We start from the raw sequence: 22977 nt of genomic DNA, 5'->3' as shown, positions 1-22977 counted from the left end.
AAGTGTCGTGTGATATTGTGTGAATGATTTGTGTAAAGAAGTCATAGTTTAGGTTAAGCATCCATTTCTACCAAAGGAGGTTTCACTGAAAATCTCGTATTTTGGAGAAAATTTCTCATCAGAACACAGGAAATATATTATGCTCTCTCCTCTCTTATTTGCAGTTTGTATGCACATCCTCCTATACAAAAGTATGTACTGGTATGTATGCAATGTCCAAGTAACTAAATTAATATTTGTGAATTTTGTGATGTTGGTAACCCATTCATTTGATGTGATGGTAACAGTTGTACAAACTTTCCTTATCATAGTACTGGGCGAGTTGGCCGTGCGGTTAGGAGCGCACAGCTGTGAGCTCGCATCCATGAGATAGTGGGTTCGAACCCCACTGTCGGCAGCCCTGAAAATGGTTTTCTGTGGTTTCCCATTTTCACGCCAGGCAAATGCTGGGGCTGTACCTTAATTAAGGCCACGGCTGCTTCCTTCCCATTCCTAGGCCTTTCCTGTCCCATCATCGCCATAAGACCTATCTGTGTCGGTGCAACGTAAAGCAACTAGCCTTATCATAGTTGTCCCCCTGTGGGTAGGGGCAGTAGAATAACAGCCACAGTATCCTCTGCCTGCTGAAAGAGACGACTAAAAGGGGTCTCATGTGGGCTCTGCACTTGGGAGCTTGGGTAGGCGACCACGGAGCCCTTAATTGAATTTTGGCATTGCTTCCGCTTACTTGTGCCAGGCTCCCCACTTTCATCTATCCTATCTGATCTACCTCGATCACCACCTGTTCTTTTCTGCCCCCGATTGTATTATGTATGGAGGCCTAGGGAGTCTTATTTTCCCTCCATGGCCCTGGTCTTCCTTAGCCGATACCATCATTTTTCCTAGTGTCGGCCCCCTTCCATTTCTTCTCTCTGATTACTAATATATATAGGGGATGGTTGCCTAGTTGTACTTTCTCTTAAAACAATGACCTAGATGTTAGGCCCTTTTAATCAACAAGCATCATCATCTTATGCAAGGAGATTTGTGGTGAGGGCAAGATGTTTGGTGGCCATGATATATACTAGGAACTGTCCCATCATTCGCCTTACTGCAGACGGAAGGAAAACCATTCTCAGGACAGCCAGTGGCAGGGGAACAGCCCGTTTCTGTGTCCCAAAAGCAGAGGTGTAGAAACACGGTGGAACCATAGCCATCCCTCCTCTGCTTGGTTGGCCGGTTGGAGTGCATGCTGTCAGACCACAGATCAGCCTAATCTGCAACCACCAACATAGATTTCTGCCTTCGATATACAGTAGGTACAAATGGCACTGTCTGAAGTGAGTTTCCACTGTCTTCAACTGGCATTTCGTCTAGGTCACAGCAAAGTCCCTTGCACACCGTAATGTTGTGGAAGTAGCAGCATATTGTTCATAATACTGTACTAAATTAGCAAACAATTCCTTGGACATAGCTCTTAATAGTTGGAGCTATGTTGTGACTTGGCATGGGAATGTTTTGTGCTGGATCAGCTGCCATATTATTGTATGTAGATCCTGATGCTACATATTTCTGTCAATTTATTGGAACTCCTCTCCTGCGGATGGACTGAAAGGAAGCATTATTTGTACCTCCTGCATGTTGTAAGAGGGAACAATCACAGAATCTGTAAGCGCTCTCTTGTCTTTTAAACCCTCAAATATATTCATGATTCCATCCTTTTCCATGTAGCAGAAAAAATTAGATATATCCTACTGTCACATAGAACATTTTTTATTGTAAATAGTGTAGATCAATGAATACAAGGGATGCATACAATTTTGTAGCTTGACATTGTTTATCATCTAAATGCAGATGACTGATTGAATGATATGTTGTGTTTTGGTGCAGTATGTAGGAACAGAGTATGTGCTATCATGTCTTGGTTTCTTCAAACACTACTCTACCAGAGATTTGCCATCCTCTAGTAGATGCAAAAGAAGTACAAATCTCAATATTTCTCAGTGTGTGGCCCTAGGTGCCTCTTTTGACAGACTGAAAGATGTATCATATAGTAAGTTCCTTGGGAAAATACAAATTGTGTTGCTGAAAACTTTTGCAATGTCAGTGCAACGTTAGACTGCAATAAGAGAGAAAAGTATTATGTTGTACCTTGTCAGTTCCAGTCTTTCTTTCATAAATGAATGATTTTGTATTTGTGTTGTATTGAATAGTTTTCTGGCTGATGAATATTAATTGATGATGCTGAATGTAATGTCATGAGATTATGATATACTATGATCACTAAAACTTTTGTGCAAATTTCTACACAATTTTATACCTGTAACACTGTGGATAGTAGGTAGAATATAGCTCCATAAATCAAAAGATCATGTTTAATTTCAATTTACCTTTGAATCCTACAAACTCCCTCCTTAGCATATGAGTTTCCTTTCATCATTTTGGTTCCTGTGTATGGTTTTCTTTCTTACATTGTATTTATATTTTATTTCCTGCATAAGTGGCATATTTTGATACTATTGACTGTTACAGTTGGCTTAAGTAGTGTTAAAGAGGACTGATGTGCGAGGGGATGTTAGTGTCTACTTCTGTCATAGGTCTTAATCTGAGATAAGGATTGCCAATCCCACTCACCTTCTGGTCACTTCCTTCCTCCATTTGTGAGTTAGCTTCCTTTTTCCTCAGCAGAAACAAACAAAAGCAGCACAGGCAAGGCCAGTCACTCCCATCCTTCATGGCTTTGTGAATGAGTAAAAATAAAATAGCTCCATAAATCAAATAATTATAATAAGCAGCACAAGCTGGTAAGCTTCTTTTCTCCAGCAAAAAATGTATTAATAATAATAATAATAATAATAATAATAATAATAATAATAATAATAATAATAATAATAATAATAATAATAATAATAATAATAATAATAATAATAATAATAAAGCACAGGCCAACCTCCAGGTGTATTGTTGTTCAGAATGCAGTATTTCAGAAAAAGGTAACAGAAAGAAGGAAAGAAAGAAAAGGAAATGAAAGAAAAATATAAGAGAAATAAAAAAGAAAAATATATTTAATATAATATTTAAGAGTGGAGGGGGGACGAGAACCTGGGGACCCTCCGCGCGCTAAACGATTTAAATCACCCGCCCGGTAATTTTAGTTCAGCCCTGTTTACACTAGAGGCGTTGGTGTGCAATTCCTGGCGATCTTTGCGCAGCTTGTTACGTACAGAAGTGAAAAATAACGTTGAGAGTCATCTCTTACTCATTCTCTTTGCCCCTGAGTAATTGCGGAGTGAGGGCCCTCGCTGCGAGCCGGAAGTCAGTCGGTTTTTGTCCGCGCATCAAAGGGTTTCGCTCATCGAATTTCTTTCAGTGTAAACGTGGTACCCGTAGTGGCGCGAGGGATGAATCAAGAACAGTGCTCGCAGCTCATCGAGCTCTACAAAAATAGAGATTTTCTGTGGAATCCGAAAAACAAAAACTATTTCAATCGCAATAAAAGAGAAGATGCGTGAAGGAAATTAGTTCTCATCTAAACTTTCCTATCTCTACAGTGAAAGCGAAGATGAAAGCGCTACTGGGATCATATCGAAGTGAAAGATCGAAAGAAAATAAGAACAGACTCACTGGATCAGGTAAGCTATTACTAGATACCGGAAGTTAGGCAAAATGCCTTTCTTATCTGACTGGATATATTGAAGAATCAGATAGAGATACATGTGTTTTCGTGCATTTAGGAAGTGTAGAGACTATTTTTATTTTGCCGTTTTTGCCTATTTTGGCTTCTGTTGCCTATTTTAAAATTTAAAGCCTTTTTTTGCCTTTTTGATCGTTATGCATTTTTTTTCTGCGATTTACACATTTAAAAAAGCACATAATGAATTTCCGTACATCCAAGACAAAGGTTGCACAAATTAAATTACATATTGCCGTCACAAATATCTATTTAGAATATTGTTCCCTGTAAATCGTTTATTTGTTTCCAGGCATTCAAAAGCTTATTTTCTCAACTCATTCATTTAACCTCTGTAAATAGCAGAACCTTCATTAGTGAAAGGAATGCACAAGCATAATGAATACCAGGAAAGATAGAGGATGAGGGAAGTACGTCTCTTCTCCTTCCTCACACCCCTTTTGCTGTGATAATGCGTAATTACCTGGTATTACCGATTTTGAAATGATAACATAATGCCGAGGAAGGGAGGAAATCACTTCTGCCTAATAGGTCAAACATAAGAGAAGCTGTTAGTCTACCGTTGAACTGGTTAAAGGCAACTCGGGTGTTCGCGCTGACTTATTTATCATGCCGAGATTTTCATCGTTGCGTGGTAAATTACATGGCTATGCTCGTGAATTCAGTTCGGATACAATTTCTACTGATGGATCTTTTACAAAATCTGTGAAAAATCTATTAATCACGAAAAAAAGTACTTTATAACTCAACATTTTGCAACAACGAAACATAAGTCTAGGTTAAATATTGTTGGCCCTAAGATCAATTTAATATCAACAGCAGTTACAACATCGAGCAGGCAATCTCAGTTTTCCCTGGATCTATTTAAAGCTTTCTTGGACTCCGCAATTCCGTTCTGGAAACTGGAAAATCAATCCCTCAGAACGTTTCTGCAGTAGTACACTAAAGAACAAGGGATTAACAGAACAATTCGTTGTGAGGACGAAACGAGATACATGGTATCCCACTCAATACAGTCGCTTATGCTCTGTACTTTTCGAAGATAAGTACATGTATGAAACAAATGATCAACGGCGATTACTGGCAAAGAAGTTCCGTCAGAATCCACATGAAGAAAAACGTATTTGAATATCTCCTTTGAAGAGACGCTGCAGAGGATTCGAAGCAGAGTTGCAGAAAACAAGATCTGGATCTCCATTGATGAAACTACGGGTGCAATGGGACGTTACATGGCCAACGTCATCATTGGAACTATGGAAGCAAAGCAAACTGACCTATCATCGGTATTTCTTTTGACGACAGAAGAGATGGAGAGAACAAATGGCTCCACAGTGCCACAGTTGTTCACAAATTCATTAATGTTACTCTGGTCGGATGGAATACGGCATGATGATGTCCTACTTGTTGTCACAGATGCGGCACCTTACATGAAAAAAGCAGCTACAGCCTTGAAAGTTCTCTTTCCTCACATGTCTAGCCCATGGACTGCACAGAATTTGCTAAAGAGATAAGAAGTTTGTATGCTCACGTGGATAAGTTAGTTTCGAATACCAAGAATACCTAAAATCACTCTCCCGAATCCGCGTTTTCAAGGACATGACATCAGAGCGCTCTTTACCTCCACAGCGAGTTCTCACCAGATGGGGAACCTGGATCTCAGCAGTCATATATTACAGCAACAATTTGGACAAGATACGTTAGGTACTTCATACCGTATCAGTAGACGAAGTTGCTTCATTTGGACTATGAAGAGCTCAGCAATGATCTGGCATTTATAACAGCACATTATAGTGTGATACCGGAAGCAATCTTGAAGTTGGAGAAAAGAGATGATTCGCTGGTATCATCTGTGGTGATCTTCGAAGATGCAGTAAATCAACTGTTGCAAGCACCAGGAGAAAAAGGAAGCAGTGTTAGTGAAAAGTGTAAATGTGTTCTGAGTGCTAATGTGGACATTGAACAAATGAAGAACATTCGTGATGTTCTGAAAGGTGAAAATTCTGTTTTAACTGGCATGTGTCCTTCCGAAATAGCTTGTTTCAAATTTGCGCCAGTCACTTCAGTGGAAGTAGAACGTTCCTTTTCCATGATGAAAAACCTTCTTTCTGACAAACGTCTGTCTATGACAGTTGATACTTTGAAAAAGCACGTTGTTGTTGATTGTAACCAAGGAAAGTAAGAGTAAGTACGCTAATTATGTGATAAATTGATAATAAAGAAATGAACGAGTATTTAAAATACATATTTTCATTAATAATGAGTGAGATCCCTCTTTGCTTTCACTCCTAATAAATGCCTATTTTAATTACAGTACTGCCTATTTTCAGTATTTCAAGTGCCTTTTTGCCTGCCTATTTTAACAAAAAATAAATGCCTAACTTCCGGGCTCTAGCTATTACTATTGGTTTATAATGCAAAATTGTGTCATTTCATTACTTTTTTTAACCTACCGGTACCTATTGTGAAGCATTCTTGGGTCATTGTGAAGAACTTCCACTAGTGGGCAGACAACACCACATTCAGAAGGCACAAGCCCTGAACATTTGGATTCGTCATATTTAGATGGGCTATTGCGCTTGTGACTAATTTTACTTGGTTTGTGATTTATTTTTTCTTCCATTATTTTATCTTTATTTTACATTTTCACCCATTTTTTGTATTGATCCACAACAATGAACAAATATATCAAACGCTATTTTTTAAATGGGTGCGGTTTGGATACGAAATGTATTTCTAAATTGAATTAATATTGTGTGATTTTTAATTATTAGCATTCCTATTTGTTCATTTTAATTTTTAAAAATACCGGTACATATATAATACCGAGTCGATTTGCTGTTTTAAATGCGATTTCAATCAATCAACGCATCACAAATTTCTGGGACGATTTTTTATATTGTACACTTCGATATTTTAAATAAATACTGCAAACTTGTGTACGAATCACCAGTTGCTAAGAAACGCAGTGTGACAGCCAACCTTTCTCTCACTGTTACTGCTTCTGTGAATGTTGTGTCTTGTTTTTCAACTTTTTGACTGATCAGTGAAACGAGTTGTGTAAAATCTTGGGTAATCATGCGGACGAAGTTCTTAATTGTATCATCAATGGGTTCCTGTACCATTTCTCTCATAAGGCTGTTTCCATATTGGCTTCTTCCAAGGAATAATTGTTTGCTCCACCATCGTCGAGGGCGCCGATTTTTCTTCTTCCCTTTCTTGATAAAAAATGGCATTGATATGATGGAAAACGCGGCTGCAGCAGCTGTAGGGACAAAACAAGTTTCCATGTAGGCTGCAAAACAAGAACAGAAGCGTTCAGGCTTGTCGAAGGCGGCTCGCCCCACTCGCGCTATTTTTCGCTCTGAATTGCGCTCTGTGTGTGTAAATAGCGTATATTTTGATTTGTTCATCTATAATCCTAAATATTTAACCAATCAATCAATCAATCTCTACTGATCTGCATTTAGGGCAGTCACCCAGGTGGCAGATTCCCTTTCCCTTTCCCAGATTCCCTCTGTTTTGGGTAGTGCGAAATTTCACTCGAAGCGAGTAAGTTTCACCCGAGCGACTTTCGCGAGGGAGTTTCGCTAGTGTAATCGCAGCTTAAGATTATACATGTTTAATTCAGTAGTAATTCCGTAACTGTCTATTTAATTATATATCCAACGGTTAAGATTCCATAACATTCTGAAGGTGTGTATCGATATATGATAAAATCGCCACGAACTTCGGCCATTCGTTGTGAGGGTCTCTGGTTTTGTTTACATTATATTTGGTGTATATATAACACATGTGTCCAAGGGGAAGATATCATCGTGTAGCTTAAATTAGCGATTTCACTATCAGTTGGTTATTTTGAGTGTGTTCAACAATGTTACAGTTTCTTCTATTGAAGATTTGGTTGGTTCTGGCGCGATATTGATATACCTAATTACATGGTAGCCTATTTAGAATTTATTTTCCACCTATCTTGAGTATTTCCTGGTCTTTCCGTTGATTTCTTTGGAGTGTTGTAGGGGGTATGCTTTAAGTGTAAAAATATGACAGGTACTGTACCAGAAACGCTGGTCTAACATTGGTTTCGAAGTATTCCGAACTTTAAAATACGCATCGCGCGCCAGCGAGCAGCCGGCTACAGCGAACACGTGGTGAGTGACGTAGGAGCCAGCTCCAACTCGCCAAGGCTAAGTTACGTTACCCGTCGAATTTTTCTGAGACCTGTGTAGAATCTCTTTTAAAGGTTTTCTTTATGATGTGGACAGTTGTTGTAGAATACTTTATTTGTAAATCTTTTAAGGAAAACTTACTGCGTGGTGCGGAGTGTTGTGGTAGAATGTTTTATTCATATTCCATTTAGCTACCTAACCTGTATGGTGTAAAATATTTTGTAGTATGTTTTTTCTTTTGCTGGGGGCTTTACGTCGCACCGACACAGATAGGTCTTATGACGACGATGGGATAGGAAAGGCCTAGGAGTTGGAAGGAAGCGGCCGTGGCCTTAATTCAGGTACAGCCCCAGCATTTGCCTGGTGTGAAGTAGTATGTTTCATTTGTTATTCACCTTATCCACTTTTATTCACCTTATCACTTAAGTAGTGATGGGTCGCGTGATGCAAAGCTTCCGATGCATTCTGAGCAAGCGATGCAGTACGTGTCTCATGGTGCTATCTCGATGCCGTATAGTGACGTCAGGCGCATGAGCCAAGACCATCTACAATAATATCAGACCTTAATACAAAAACAACATGGCCGACGCATCGGTTCCATGAAAACACGCATGTGATACATAAACATAACCTTTGGATTATCGTATTGAATTGCTAAGCTGTCAATAACAACGAACAGAAAATTTACTTTGGGCAATAGACCAACACTATCTAGAAATAGCCTAAATTTAGATAAGCAATATGTGGATAATTAAAAATATATATATTTTCTACGAACTACTTGGTAAAGAAAATAGGTAATATAGGATTGCATTCTAAAATATCAGTCCTGGGGGAATATTTGATGCGTTTCATTTCAGTCAATTGTTTAATTAATCACTCACCAATGATCTGAATTTAGGGCTGTCATCCAAGTGGCAGATTACGTATCAATTGTCTACTTGGTATTTTCTTAAGTGATTTCAAGGAAATTGGAAATTTATCGAACTGGTGTAGATATAATAGGGAGCACCCTTGGTAAATTCTTCCTATAAATCAATACTTGTTTTAGAAATACATTTATTTGAATGACCTTTCTGTTACCATATACTTTTAAGTATAATAGCCTACCTCGTTCAAGAAATTTGTTAGAAACATAACCTTGTCGCGAATTTCAAATCTCTCATAACGATGATTCTGATAATGATCCACCAAAATGCGACATCTGTTTCACTTCAGATAATCAATAGGAGAATCAACTTGAAATTCTCTGGTAGCATATGCATTTTCGTATAAAGCACTTTAACTCCTAAATTGTTGGCAACGAAGATACGTACTGTAAGTGACAGTATATCAGTTGATATCTTGTCTTCTAATTTAACAAGGCGAATATAATGTTCATTCACAGATAAAATAAACAGCTTTATCACTTTTTATAACCTCACTTTTAAAATCCTCAAAAGGTACAGTAATTTAGAAATGTAATGTAGAAATGTATTGGCACCAACACAGAATTTTGGCCTTATCCGAAAAAAAAAAAAAACCCAGCTCATCAAGTACGCGGAACGCATCCACTCTATTGACAAATTTATCCTCGAATGTTTTAATGCATCGTAATAAAATACTTGTAACAACGAAATCGTCACGATGCATTAGGAACGCTTGATCTGAATGTGAGTGCATCTCCCGTAATATGAATTACATCCAGGCATGCAATACGGTCGACACGTCCTAATATATCAAAATAGTTTTAAAACCAAATTTCAATAAAAGCATGACTACACTAACGTTTCCTAATCAAACCAAACCAACAGAAAGAATTAAACAGATGCTTCGCAAATGCCCATATTTTCTTTTGAACAAACCGATCGGGCCGCCATTTTTGCTATTATCGAAGGCTGCATTAAGGTCTGATATATTGTAGTTGGTCTTGCATGAGCCCTTTGTCTCGAGGCAGTGCTGGGAAACGTATCGAGAGCTCTCGATGCATTTCGAGCAAGTGATGCAGTCCATGACTCGTACCGGTAATCCTATCTCGAAGTTTGAATCGGGACATCATGCGCATGTTATCCCTCGACTATACGACGCCTGCTGATCAACTAATGACGTCTCCGAACATCTTAATAAGTAGTTAGTGGGACGTACAGCAAATAACATCATTATAACAACTAATGAAGATACGCCCACTTCTTTTTAATCTACTCGCAGTCAACCTACTACCTGTACTTCCTGCATTTTACTTATGCACTGTCCGCTTCCACGGCGAAATGGTTAGTGTGCTGGCATTTGGTCCAAGGGCTTCCGGATTCAATTCTCGGCTAGATAAGGTATTTTATTCTTCATTGATTAGTTCCTATGGTTCGGGGACTGGGTATGTGAAATAAATAGTAATGAAGAGTGTGACATATTTTTAACATTTTATTGAAACCATTTTTTTACGACGCATTGAGCTGTGTAATAATTTGATCAGAAAGGAAAATATACCGGTAATGGCATAAAGATACTGGTGTATGTGTGCATGTATCTGAAAAGGGACTTGTTCTCGGGTTAAGTCTCCTTCTGGACTATCGATACTTTTATATAAGTATGGTAAAAAATTGATCGTTTCCATGAAAAGGATCATTCAAGACCAGCCACAATATTATCCGACCTGAAGGCACATACACAGGATGAAGCCGAACTCCGTCGACAAACTTTCGGAAATTGTTGAGGGAAACCTTCTGTGTATATTGGTAGAAGGTACCCGTGGTCTCCGGTGCTCGTTATAGAGTAGAACCGGTAATTAAATTATGATTTATTCGGTTTTATTACCGCAAACAACCTTACTTCTGTGGAAATATCTTCACAACAGAGAACAAGCCTGCAATATTTATAACCAAAACGTACAACACAAAAGACAGAGTAGCAAAGCCTGCAATATGTAATAACCAAAACGTACAACACAAAACACAGTAATGCGATAACCCTCTGTAGAAACACGTACACTTCGATCACAATATTTTCCGTCAGTGTACTCTTTTAAAAGTAACAATTCCATGTCGTTGGCTTCCAGCACGTTAAAGAACTCCTGCGGGACATAATTTCCACACCCCGGCGTCTGTCACGAACTAGCATTTAGGACGAACGTAAAACAAAAGAACATTATTATGAGTACTATTTTCAGTGCAATACAGATACAAAGCTAACTGATCTGATGACACGGCCACGAGGTAATCAAGTTTGTTTACATTATGGTTGGTGTATATTGCATGTGTTCAAGTGGAAGAGATTTTATTATATATTGGTTATTCTGTATGTTCAGTAACGTTATAATTACTTCTATTAGCGATTTGTCCGATTGCAAAACAAAAACAAAAATATTTGAAGAGAAGATTCAAACCACCACAAAACGTACAGGAGGATAATACCCAACGATGCTATTTAGCTAACTGAGCCATACTAACACCTCGAGTTCAATGTTTGCTAATCATTTCTGTTTCTACCATATTCGTCCTAGCTGAGGTCCAATTGGAGCGTGCCCCGAGATGCATCGAGATAATGACGTCAGGCTCGAATATCTCAAACGAGAGTTATGCCCATCCCTACGAAGACCTCGAAGATGCATTGAGAGTGGTGACGTCAGTCTCGAGTATCTCGAACGAGAATTTTGCCCACCACTACACTTAAGTAAGTACTAGATTGTGAATTGTTGTTGTTCTATAATAGCTGGAACAGTCCAGAAAGGTTGTGACGCGGACTTTTAGAACAAGATTCTAGAAATATGTCCTTACTAATTCTAGAAAATGGAAAGTTCGCGATTGGTGTCTGTATATGTTCGGGAACATCGTATAAACATCGCGACTGGATAAAGAGTTGTGATTGGTGAGGCTGGGTGGCGATAGGCAAACTCCTGCGTCCTGATTGGTCACTCGATAATCGGACCAAGGCCAGTCTTCCCTTTTTAAGTGAGTGAGGCAGCATTTCGTTGTCTTTCGTTCTCTCGTCAGCGCAAAGTTTTCACGCACGTCAGCGACTCCTCGCTCCCGGGATGGGCTACCTTGGGATAAGCACTCTTGATTTCAGTTCCACCTTAAATTATATTTAATGTTCCATTGCATTTTCATATAGGAATTTGCCCTAATCATCCCCTCCCCCCCCCTCCCCCAGACTCGCCACTCAATTACTTCAGATGCCTTAGCTTTTCAGCTGGGCTTGCCTACTTGCTTTCGAGGCATTCCCCTTTCCTTGTTTTACAAAACATGTAATTTGTAGTTTAATGTATTTCCCTCGGGGTTTGCCTCTAGTAACTCCGAGTCACTTGATGCATGCTAGTTTTTCCGCTGCTCCGCATCAGAAGTGTTTTAGGTGTGGGAGCAAATTGAACTGGCCTCTGCCCCAAGTTTAGATATTTCTGATTTCCCCCATTTCAATTATGTTTCTCAGATGTTTTAGAAAGCACGTTTTTCTTCATTCTAAATTGTATTTGTATCTCGTGTGCCTACTTACCTTCAGAAATGCATTGTAGAACTTGAATTATGCTAGGGTGTATTTACAATGTAATTATTAAATTAATGTAGTAATGGTCCACCTTTCAATACTATAATATGTAATATTCTAAATTACATTAATTAGGGACTAGTTTCGGCCTGGGCTGGCCATCTTCAGCCTTAATGTAAAACACCTAATAACTAAACAAATGTACATGCACACAATTGACATAAAAACAAATGAAAACAAATATACAGTATACAAAGTGACATTAAAAACTGGGATGGAATATGAATAAATTTGAAAATGAACTAGGTTCTAACATCTTGAGTATGTTCATCATTGAGAATAATTTCAAGTATTAAGTATTAATTTATATACACAGAACTGTTAGTTCTAATACTGCTGATCCTTTCAATAGGAAACTGGTAAATGTTGATCCTGTAGTTTGTCATCAAATCTATATGTGTGGTGTTAGCTATATGTAATCCATTGGACACTGCTGTAAATAACCACTAGCTGACAGGGAACTGTTAGATGTTGTTTCATCTTCAATCAAAATAATAAATGAGATGCTCTCATGGTGCTTGTTAAATCTTGCTGAAATGTTGTTGGACATTGTCAGGACAGCACATGAAGATGTGGTTAACACAGATCATTGTGTCTGGTATAAAATTTTTGCGATTCATTGCGGTGCCCATGAAGTTAGCCTGATAAATTAGATAAAATTAAATGAATAACCTATGAGGGTGTATTTAGTTAACCTCTTGACCTAATAGCAAAGCTCATGTCAAACAACATCTAAACTTGTATTCGTAAATTGTGTATCTGGATTGTGGAGGATAGATGCATTTTGTTCGAAACTCACCTTGTAATGTTCATTTTGAGAATAATATTTTGAAAACGAGACATCGCCGTTGATTTTTCTGTAAACCCGCAACCTTCGCATTTCTATGGCCCCTTGGTAGGATCCCAGTCCCCGTTCCATGTTCCTTGTTCATAGTCGTCAAGTTGTTTAACCTGATATTTGTTGATGTATATTTGGCGCAGCTCAGCGGATGTTTATTGCGTGTGTAGGGTTTAAGGTACCGTGTAATTTGATTTATTTTTCTCCCTTTTAACTGTATATCGAGTAACCGCTGACGTACCGGTTACATATTCTACCCTTAATAACTAGTATATTAATTACTAGCTGATGTACCCGTGCTTCGCTACGGGATTCTCAGAAAGGCTGACTTTGTGGTTTTCCTAACTGAAATCAACATAGGTCATTACAAAAACGTAAGCATGAATGTAGCTATTAAAAGCAATGCTATCATATAAAATACTCGATCAAATGGAAAGCCGCACGTTTTATCACTTTTAACGAACAGTGCTGCGGTTAGATTGCGGTGCCAATCTAATAGTCCAAAGTTCCAGAGCTGGGATGACCAGGCCGCAGATTGCCATGAACACTCATCTGCCACTACTCCGCTAAATATGCACACTGTTCATTCCAATCAGTGCCTCAGAGTAGGGATTGAATAGCCCGAATGCTATGATGATCCAGTGTGTTACGTACCAGTAGTATCAGAAAATTTATAAACCAGGGGAATGGTATGCTAAAGAAGAAAGTTATCTAACTCTCCTGCTACTTGCTACCAATATTCAGGGAGGCTGTTACACTCTGTACGACTGGGCGAGTTGACCGTGTGGTTTTCGGTGCGCAGCTGTGAGCTTACATCCGAGAGATAGTGGATTCGAACCCCATTGTCGACAGCGCTGAAGATGGTATTCCGTGGTTTCCCACTTTCACACCAGTCAAATGCTGGGCCTGTACCTTAATTAAGGCCTAAGGCACTCCTAGCCCTTTCCTATCCCATCGTCGCCATAAAACCTATCTATGTCGTTGCGACGTAAATCAAATAAAAAATACTCTGTACGCAGCAGTAATCCTATCTACCGGAGATGAGGGCAACAGAAGACACAAAGCACATCACGACAAACAATGGTCAATGGAATGTTATTGTTGATCAATGTTATAGCTTTCTATATTGTAGGCCTTCACATTTAGTTTTCTTTCGACTCTGTGATTTGTAAAATATTTTATACCTTAAACTGTAGTTTCTTATTCTCCGATTTTACATACCGATTTACATTAAATACTGTTTACCCATTTTCTCGTTACTCGGCGCTGATATGGACTTAGTAACAAAAATCCAAATTCATGAATATCTTTGTGATCATAGCCAGTACGGTAACAATGTATAAGACATGAATAATAGGAAATTTAATACTATATAACCTTAGTTATGTAGCATTCATCAATTACACCTCTAATAAGAAATATTTGAGAATTACATTTTAGGCCTTCCCCTAAACTACCATTTTACTCAGCGTGAATAAAATAATTTACGGTCTAGACTATAGCGACTTATTTCCTGACTTTGCATACCGATTTTCATCAAGATAGGAATACTAATAACAACAATATTTGAGAATTAAATTTTAGGCCTTCCCCTAAACTACCATTTTTCTCAGCGTGAATACAATTATTGATAGCTTAGATTGTAGCAACTTATTCCCCAACTTTGCATACCCATTTTCTTTAAAATACGACCACTAATAATATAAATAGTCGAGAATTCAATTTTAGGTCTTCCCCTAAACTACCATTTCACTCAGCGTGAGTAAAATGATTTATAGCCTAGATTATAGAGCCTCATCCCCCGACTTCACATACCGATTTTCATTAAATTCTCTTCAACCGTTTTCTTGTGATGCGTGTACATACATACAGACAGACAGATAGATAGACAGACAGACAGACAGAAATTACGGAAAAGTAAAAACTGCATTTGCTTGATACTATGGACATGACCGATACAGAAATACCATTATTTTCAAATTCTGAACAATGTACAGACAAAACTCTTATTTTATATATAGGGATGATACGAATATGAGAGTAACATCACAGTACACCCTACGCCTACAATACTACCAAGTTTCATTAAAATCCACCACGGATTATGAACGTTATTGGAAGAGGAATGGAACACTGCAGTCTCCGCAACTCCAGTATAAAAAAAGACGAGAGAACGGGACACAAATCAATCTTGTCCAACAGTCGAACTTGTACGGTTGACTGCTGGTGGTTGTCATTGCTACGATACGTCAAAGTTATAGAGTAGAAGTCTTCGATACTCTGCAAAAATAATGGTGAGAACACATACTTAATATTTCTCTGTCTGTAGACTTAGCCGTGTATTTAGCGAGTACGATACTTCGGAAATTTTCAAGTGACTAAAATCTTGTGAATCAGAACTTACAATTCTTACGTTCCTAAACTGTGCATCGATACTTAGAGTTTTCAGAAATAAAACTTTGAAATATTATTAACTTTCTAAACTTGACAGTGCTAGTCTTCGTGGGAAATAGTTATTTGTGAACTTAAGACATCGTGTGAATGAAACCGATTTCCACTATTCACAAATTGAGTTAACAGTGTTATTTCGCGTTTTTAAGCACAATTTTGCGAATGAACGGGACTAATTTCGCTGAATAGTTCGCATTCTAACAGTGTCGTACATAAATGTAAAGGTACGTGTGAACAGGACTAATTTCACACGTTAGGCATTTTACTTCTAACACTCATTTGACGTGATTGTCATTTAACTCAGTGTGAATAATATTCCTATAGCATCTAGCAGTGTACATTTCAATGAATAATCTCTCCAAATAACTGTAAGTAGAATCAAAATGATCTTGAAATCCTGGAGGACCCGACGAGCGTTTGCGTCCTCAATTCTCCGAACATTTAGAGCACTGTTTATCTTTGTTTTGTGTGTGCTTAATTTCACAAGTGCAAGTGATATTAGGAAGTGTGCATATTTGATTCCATTTACATTCGGCTGCAAAAATCTTGTTTTTTGTCTCAAGTCAGAAACTAGTGCAGTTCACTTTAAAGAATTGTCTCGTGTTTGATTCCATTGACATTCAACAAGAAATACGAGCATTTCTTAAATCCATTCATGGGAACAGTGAAAACCAATTATAAATCACATCTCTTTACTCGTCCATCCTACAAATCCAGGGGACTTATACATGTGCTTGCTCCATTACTTCACATGAGGGAAACCGGCAACTTGAACTCCGAGACCTACCAGAACATCTGGAACTTCAAGACCGTCCAGAACGGCCCTCTAGGGATTGGTACGTGGTTCCGTGGTGTCGGGAGATATTCCATGGTGAGGACGGGAGATTCAACCGTTCGACGCGGGACATCGCCAGCAGCAGGATGGAAGCATATTGTGCCTAACTGATCTCTAACTGTACTAAGGTGATATAATCTTGACTTTGTTTAATAAATCAGCAGTTTAAAATAGTCATGAACGCCATTCGAAGTAAAACCCTCTCACTCTCTGTACTCGCTCCAATATAATGTGCCGTACACGCCTTGCGTTCATCTCATGCTCTTCAAGCACGAAGTACGTGTATTTCCTGGTACATTGCGTAATATAATGATCATCACTAATTTCATCTTCAGTACTACTGGTGGGTTGCAACAACGTATTTACACCTCTTTTTAGAAGCTAATGGTACTATTAGGTCGAAAGACGCGTTGCAAGACACAACTTTAGTGTTACTGGTTTGATTATGGGATAAAGGCTCCACCAACTCAGAGATCATAAAATCTATTATATGTATGCAACTCAATCATGGAAGCTTTAGAATCCACTTATGTCGCATTGTAGTTATTGGCTGTCCCTACTGTTCATGCGATAATCAGTCAATTAAAGATTTAAATCACGTTTTCTTTTCGTATGACCTCTATCGAGTACATCGGCGATACGCTTTGGGTGAGTTGGGATTCCAGTTCCCAGTTAATATTCAGTATTTACTTTCCTTGAATAACATTCAGGTTTATGATGCCATTGCTTCTTTCCTACGACAGTCTAATTCACACTTGTAAAATCAATTTTGTTCAGTATTATTAAGTCTGTTAAAGTGTCTAATTTCATACAATTGAGTTTTCATTTACATCTGTAAATCAATTTTGTAAGACATTTTCGTTTAATGTTGTCCGAACGTTGCAAGGACAAAATTTGACAGAAGGCGATTAATTTGGTCAGTGGATCACAAGTTGCTTTTTCCAAAGGTATTGTTTTCTTTTGCTGAGAAGGGCAGGTTGGTCGCTTCGTCAAATCGCAGCCGATACCCATAGGGATGTGTCCACGGTGCAGCGCCTGTGGCGAAGATGGTTGGCGCAGGGACATGTGGCACGTGCCAGGGGTCCAGGCGCAGCCCGAGTGACGTCAGCACGCGAGGATCGGCGCATCCGCCGCCAAGCGGTGGCAGCCCCGCACGCCACGTCAACCGCCATTCTTCAGCATGTGCAAGACACCCTGGCTGTTCCAATATCGGCCAGAACAATTTCCCGTCGATTGGTTGAAGGAGGTCTGCACTCCCGGCGTCCGCTCAGAAGACTACCATTGACTCCACAGCATAGACGTGCATGCGTGGCATGGTGCCGGGCTAGAGCGACTTGGATGAGGGAATGGCGGAACGTCGTGTTCTCCGATGAGTCACGCTTCTGTTCTGTCAGTGATAGTCACCGCAGACGAGTGTGGCGTCGGCGTGGAGAAAGGTCAAATCCGGCAGTAACTGTGGAGCGTCCTACCGCTAGACAACGCGGCATCATGGTTTGGGGCGCTATTGCGTATGATTCCACGTCACCTCTAGTGCGTATTCAAGGCACGTTAAATGCCCACCGCTACGTGCAGCATGTGCTGCGGCCGGTGGCACTCCCGTACCTTCAGGGGCTGCCCAATGCTCTGTTTCAGCAGGATAATGCCCGCCCACACACTGCTCGCATCTCCCAACAGGCTCTACGAGGTGTACAGATGCTTCCGTGGCCAGCGTACTCTCCGGATCTCTCACCAATCGAACACGTGTGGGATCTCATTGGACGCCGTTTGCAAACTCTGCCCCAGCCTCGTACGGACGACCAACTGTGGCAAATGGTTGACAGAGAATGGAGAACCATCCCTCAGGACACCATCCGCACTCTTATTGACTCTGTACCTCGACGTGTTTCTGCGTGCATCGCCGCTCGCGGTGGTCCTACATCCTACTGAGTCGATGCCGTGCGCATTGTGTAACCTGCATATCGGTTTGAAATAAACATCAATTATTCATCCGTGCCGTCTCTGTTTTTCCCCAACTTTCATCCCTTTCGAACCACTCCTCCTTGGTGTTGCATTTGCTCTGTCAGTCAGTGTAAGTCTTGGTCAGAAAGAGAAGGGGGTAGTTTGACACAAAGGAATCTTGCAACATGAGTAGTGCGCTGGGATATTTTTGGCGGACGGAAATTTCCGTGACGTCATGGAAAAGTACAGTGGTTGCGAGGACATTTGCTAGCCTAGGTTATCGCAGGTGGAAACTTAAATCACGTGACCACTTATAGGCCAATCACGAAAATTTAGATGGAGACTCAGGGATACCATCTTAAGAGATGATGGATGAGATATTCGCGTAACTTCAAAAGTAATCAGTAATAAATTATTGTGAGTACACGGAGCAATGTAATGAATTTATTAGATGTCACGCATGGAAAAATAATCAATAATTATTGGCAAATTAAATAAATTGAAGGCTGGATTTCTTGGAAACCAGACAGCTTGAATGTCATTGGCTGGACGAAAACCACGTTGTAAGGGACGCTTCCAAAGGCGCGAAATGTGAGGATCTAAATCCACCCGTATCTCCTAAATCTATGATCGCCAGGAGTTCATATTAAATCCAGCAAATAAGCTAGAGGAGTGGATTAATTTGATATAAATTTTAACGTCCAATTCGGAGTGCAAGTGCCGATAATAAAAATCCACCCCGTCCCTCATGGGTATGACGTCAATGAATCCGCGAGGGAAAGCTTCATCCATATATACGGGCGCAAGGGATACTCGCCAACACACTTGAAATGAATCTCTGGAGCTGAACCGTCGTTCGCAGCTGACTTCAAATCCGTCTGGCGTACAGTAACTCAACATTTAATGGCGCGAGCATCCGCCAGTACTTATAAAATGTGATCGCGCTCAAGCAACTGAACTGGAAGTAGTTAACTTAGGACAGTGTTTGCCAGTCATAAATATCATAGTGAAGTCAATTAATTGCATTGTAAGAGTGAGTAATATAAATTGCACCGCAATAAGTACGTAAATAACATACTGTGTGACGAACAGTACTTTGAGGGAATAATAGCCTGTACTTTGGAATATCGAACCGCTATCATGAACACTTCAAGAGGGCCGTATGAAACAGGCGTATCGCGTCGGACGACATAAATCGCGACGGGCGTAAAATTCGACACACCGTCGTACGTGTCCATGTCCATGTGTGCGGTAATTCGACGAAGCTTAAAACAGTGTAAAATATTAAATTTTTGGGTCTAGGGTATTAATTTGTTTTATAAAAGTAAAGTTTTCAGTGTTAACATTGTCAATGGTGAAGTATTGTGATAATTAAGGTATTAGTCTAAAAATGGTAATGTGCCAGGAAATCATTTGTGGAACTACGCCATCAAGAATGGAGGAGTAATACGGCGGAGAGGGGCCGAAAGGAGCCTCTCATCTGCCAAGCTGCAATGGATTACCGATAACTAAGATGAGTACTAAAATGTAGATAATATTTGGGAAATGTTAGCGTGATTGGAAAAATGGGAATAATTTGATTAGACTTGGTTACCTTTAACAAGATGAGTCGCTTAACGACCCCATCCTAAATTTGGAGCACGGACAGTATTAAATAATAACAATGTAAATAATCGGGTCTTTTTATGTATTCAGTTTGTTGTAGATGTAAATTTTGTAGATATAGGGTAGTACGTTAAGTCATGCATGCATTCATATTTTCTTTGTAGTCAAGAATAATTTTTTTTACATTTGATTTTGTTATCATAGTCTAATAGACCCGATATGTGCTTTTCTGTTTGTCATTTTAACGAGTTATGTAATGACATTGAAGGAAAGTCCAGCCTTGTCATACCAGTTGTGTTTTGTTGTTGATTAGTGTGTTCATATTTTCAAAGTGAAGTTGTTAAATTTGTGAGAAGCGATATTAATAATAATAATAATTAATGAGATATTGGGAATTTTAGTGAGCCGTGCGTAATAATAAAATTTAAGTGATCAGGTGTTGAGTTTATCGGGAATCATTTAATGACGGGATGTCGTTTTTAATTCGGAATTAAAGTGTGTGGTAATTTAACTTGATAAATTAATAATATTGAAATGTAGATCGGTGCTAATAATCCGTACATGTTAATGAACGTGTGGTTTAAATTACGGTCCAATATTTTTTTTACGAATTAATGTCGTGTCTTAAATTTGCAGTTCAGTAGCCGGAACACGTAGGACTAATATTACGAAACCATGATTGTCAAATTTGGGGAAATATAATTTCAAGATGTTACGATTATTTCTGGAGAACGAACTAAGGCGTAGATCAAAATGAGATAGAAAAATGTTAAAGAATCTACAGTCAGATAATAAAAGGTCGTACGATGTCAGAAGTGAATAAATACGTCAGTTGATAATTCTGTGAGAAATAAATGAATCAAGGAATATTGAGATAGAAAGGGATATAAATTCCGTACGAGAGACACTTAGGATATTAAAATGAGTGTAAAATGTACGGGCAGTGTGACAGAGAAATACTGAGTTACGTAGCGGGTAGAATTCGAACCCGTGACAGCATGTACGAAATAAATAGACTGCACCACTATTCGTCGAGAAACTACGGATCTAAGGATAATGAGAGTTCAGATTCCACATAAATGATCGGATATTGTAATAATTGTAATGACGAGTGATGACAAACATGATGCCGTGATAATAATAATAATAATAATAATAATCATAATAATAATAATAATAATAATAATAATAAATATTGCAGATAAAGGATTGGACCGCCTTAATTAAATGAGCGTTGATAAAGATGTTAAACGGGAATCTAAATGAGAATATGCAACCGATAATAATAGTAACAATGTTAGGACGATGTCAAATCGTCGTGGTCAGATTAATAATAATTGTCATAATAATAACAGTAATGATGTCGTTGGTTGATCAGTGAAATAATTGTAATTGCGACCGATATCCTAATGCATTTTTGGCGGAAGTGACCGGTTCATTAATAATAATAATAATAATAATAATAATAATAATAATAATAATAATAATAATAATAACATCTTGAGTGACGTTAATAATAATAATAATAATAATAATAATAATAATAATAATAATAATAATAATAATAATAATAATAATAATAATAATAGTAATAATAATAATAATATCTTGGGTTACCTATTCATTAATAATAACAATAACCACAAGAGGGATATACTAATAATAATAACAGTAATAACCATTTGTGTTTGCGTCCCGCATAATAATGACGATATTAATCAAACGTGACAGTGCCAGGAACCGTTGAGTATAATAATAATAATAATAATAATAATAATAATAATAATAATAATAATAATTTCAAGGATGATAATTTCATGGATAAATGAATATTCTGACGATAGTGAATTAATTAATTGGTGACAACATCCCTCTACTCGTATGTTTGAATAATAAGAATGATAAATATTATAGTCATTTGTTACCTCGTTATCATACGGTTTCCGCACGGGACGAGTTACAGTAATACCTAGTGTGTTTGTTTACTTCGCTTGCAATGCAAGGGGAGGTCTTCGGCACGGTATTTCCCACCGCTTCTCGTTATCTCATCTGTGGCAGTAGTCTACTGAGGCTACTTTGTAACATTTCAGATCATGTGTAAATAAAATATAAATGCTAATTCAGTGGTATGGCATCAGCTGGACATCGTAAGATAGGAACTGTCCGTGTAATCCATTTTTCGTAATTCACGAGAAACATTACCCAGTCCGAGTACCGGTCTTGGAAAAATGTATATAGCCGGGGTACGTCATCTTAGTTAAATCGAGAAGCCGACCGTAACATGGGTTATGCTCGGGCTCCCGATAGAAGGATGCTATATCCTTGAACAACGGTTCGATTCAAATGGAATCGACCCATAAGTTATACTCCAATTGTAATTTCTTCCAGAAGCAACCCGGCAACATATTGATACCACTTGCGGTATAGCAAGTGATTTATTTATGTAACATGTGTGGAAATTTAAATATCATTGCCGAATGTATCAAAGTTTCGTACGTCGGATGGCGTAATAAACTGCTCCTTCTGGCAATTATTTCAAAGGAAACCATTCTCATAATCTTTTTATTGTAGTTAGATGATACCCGTTTTAAAGTTAACAGTCACTTCCTAGTCCTATCATGGAGTCCTTAAATTCAAGTTTACAATCGAGCTTTCCCCATTTTAATTTTAATTGCTCCGTTCATTCCCGCGTTCTATTATGCCTCTATATTTATATATTCGTGGACTTAAAATAATGAACCGACACCCCTGAGATGAATGCTAGTCTGGGACTCGGGGGGTGGACGGGTGCAAAAATGTTGCCCAACGTGGTGGCTTAAGAACGGCAGAGAGGGCCTAACAAATCAAGGGAAGAACTACGAGTCATGTTGGTTGACATCAGTAAAATGATGACCAATTGTAGGACATGTTACAGTTGGGCCAGAAGCAAAAATGGCTGGCCCAAAGTGAGGCTTTACTG

Source organism: Anabrus simplex, chromosome 5, assembly GCF_040414725.1.
Source record: "Anabrus simplex isolate iqAnaSimp1 chromosome 5, ASM4041472v1, whole genome shotgun sequence".
Classification (NCBI taxonomy): domain Eukaryota; kingdom Metazoa; phylum Arthropoda; class Insecta; order Orthoptera; family Tettigoniidae; genus Anabrus; species Anabrus simplex.
Note: the sequence above shows the minus strand (reverse complement) of the source record.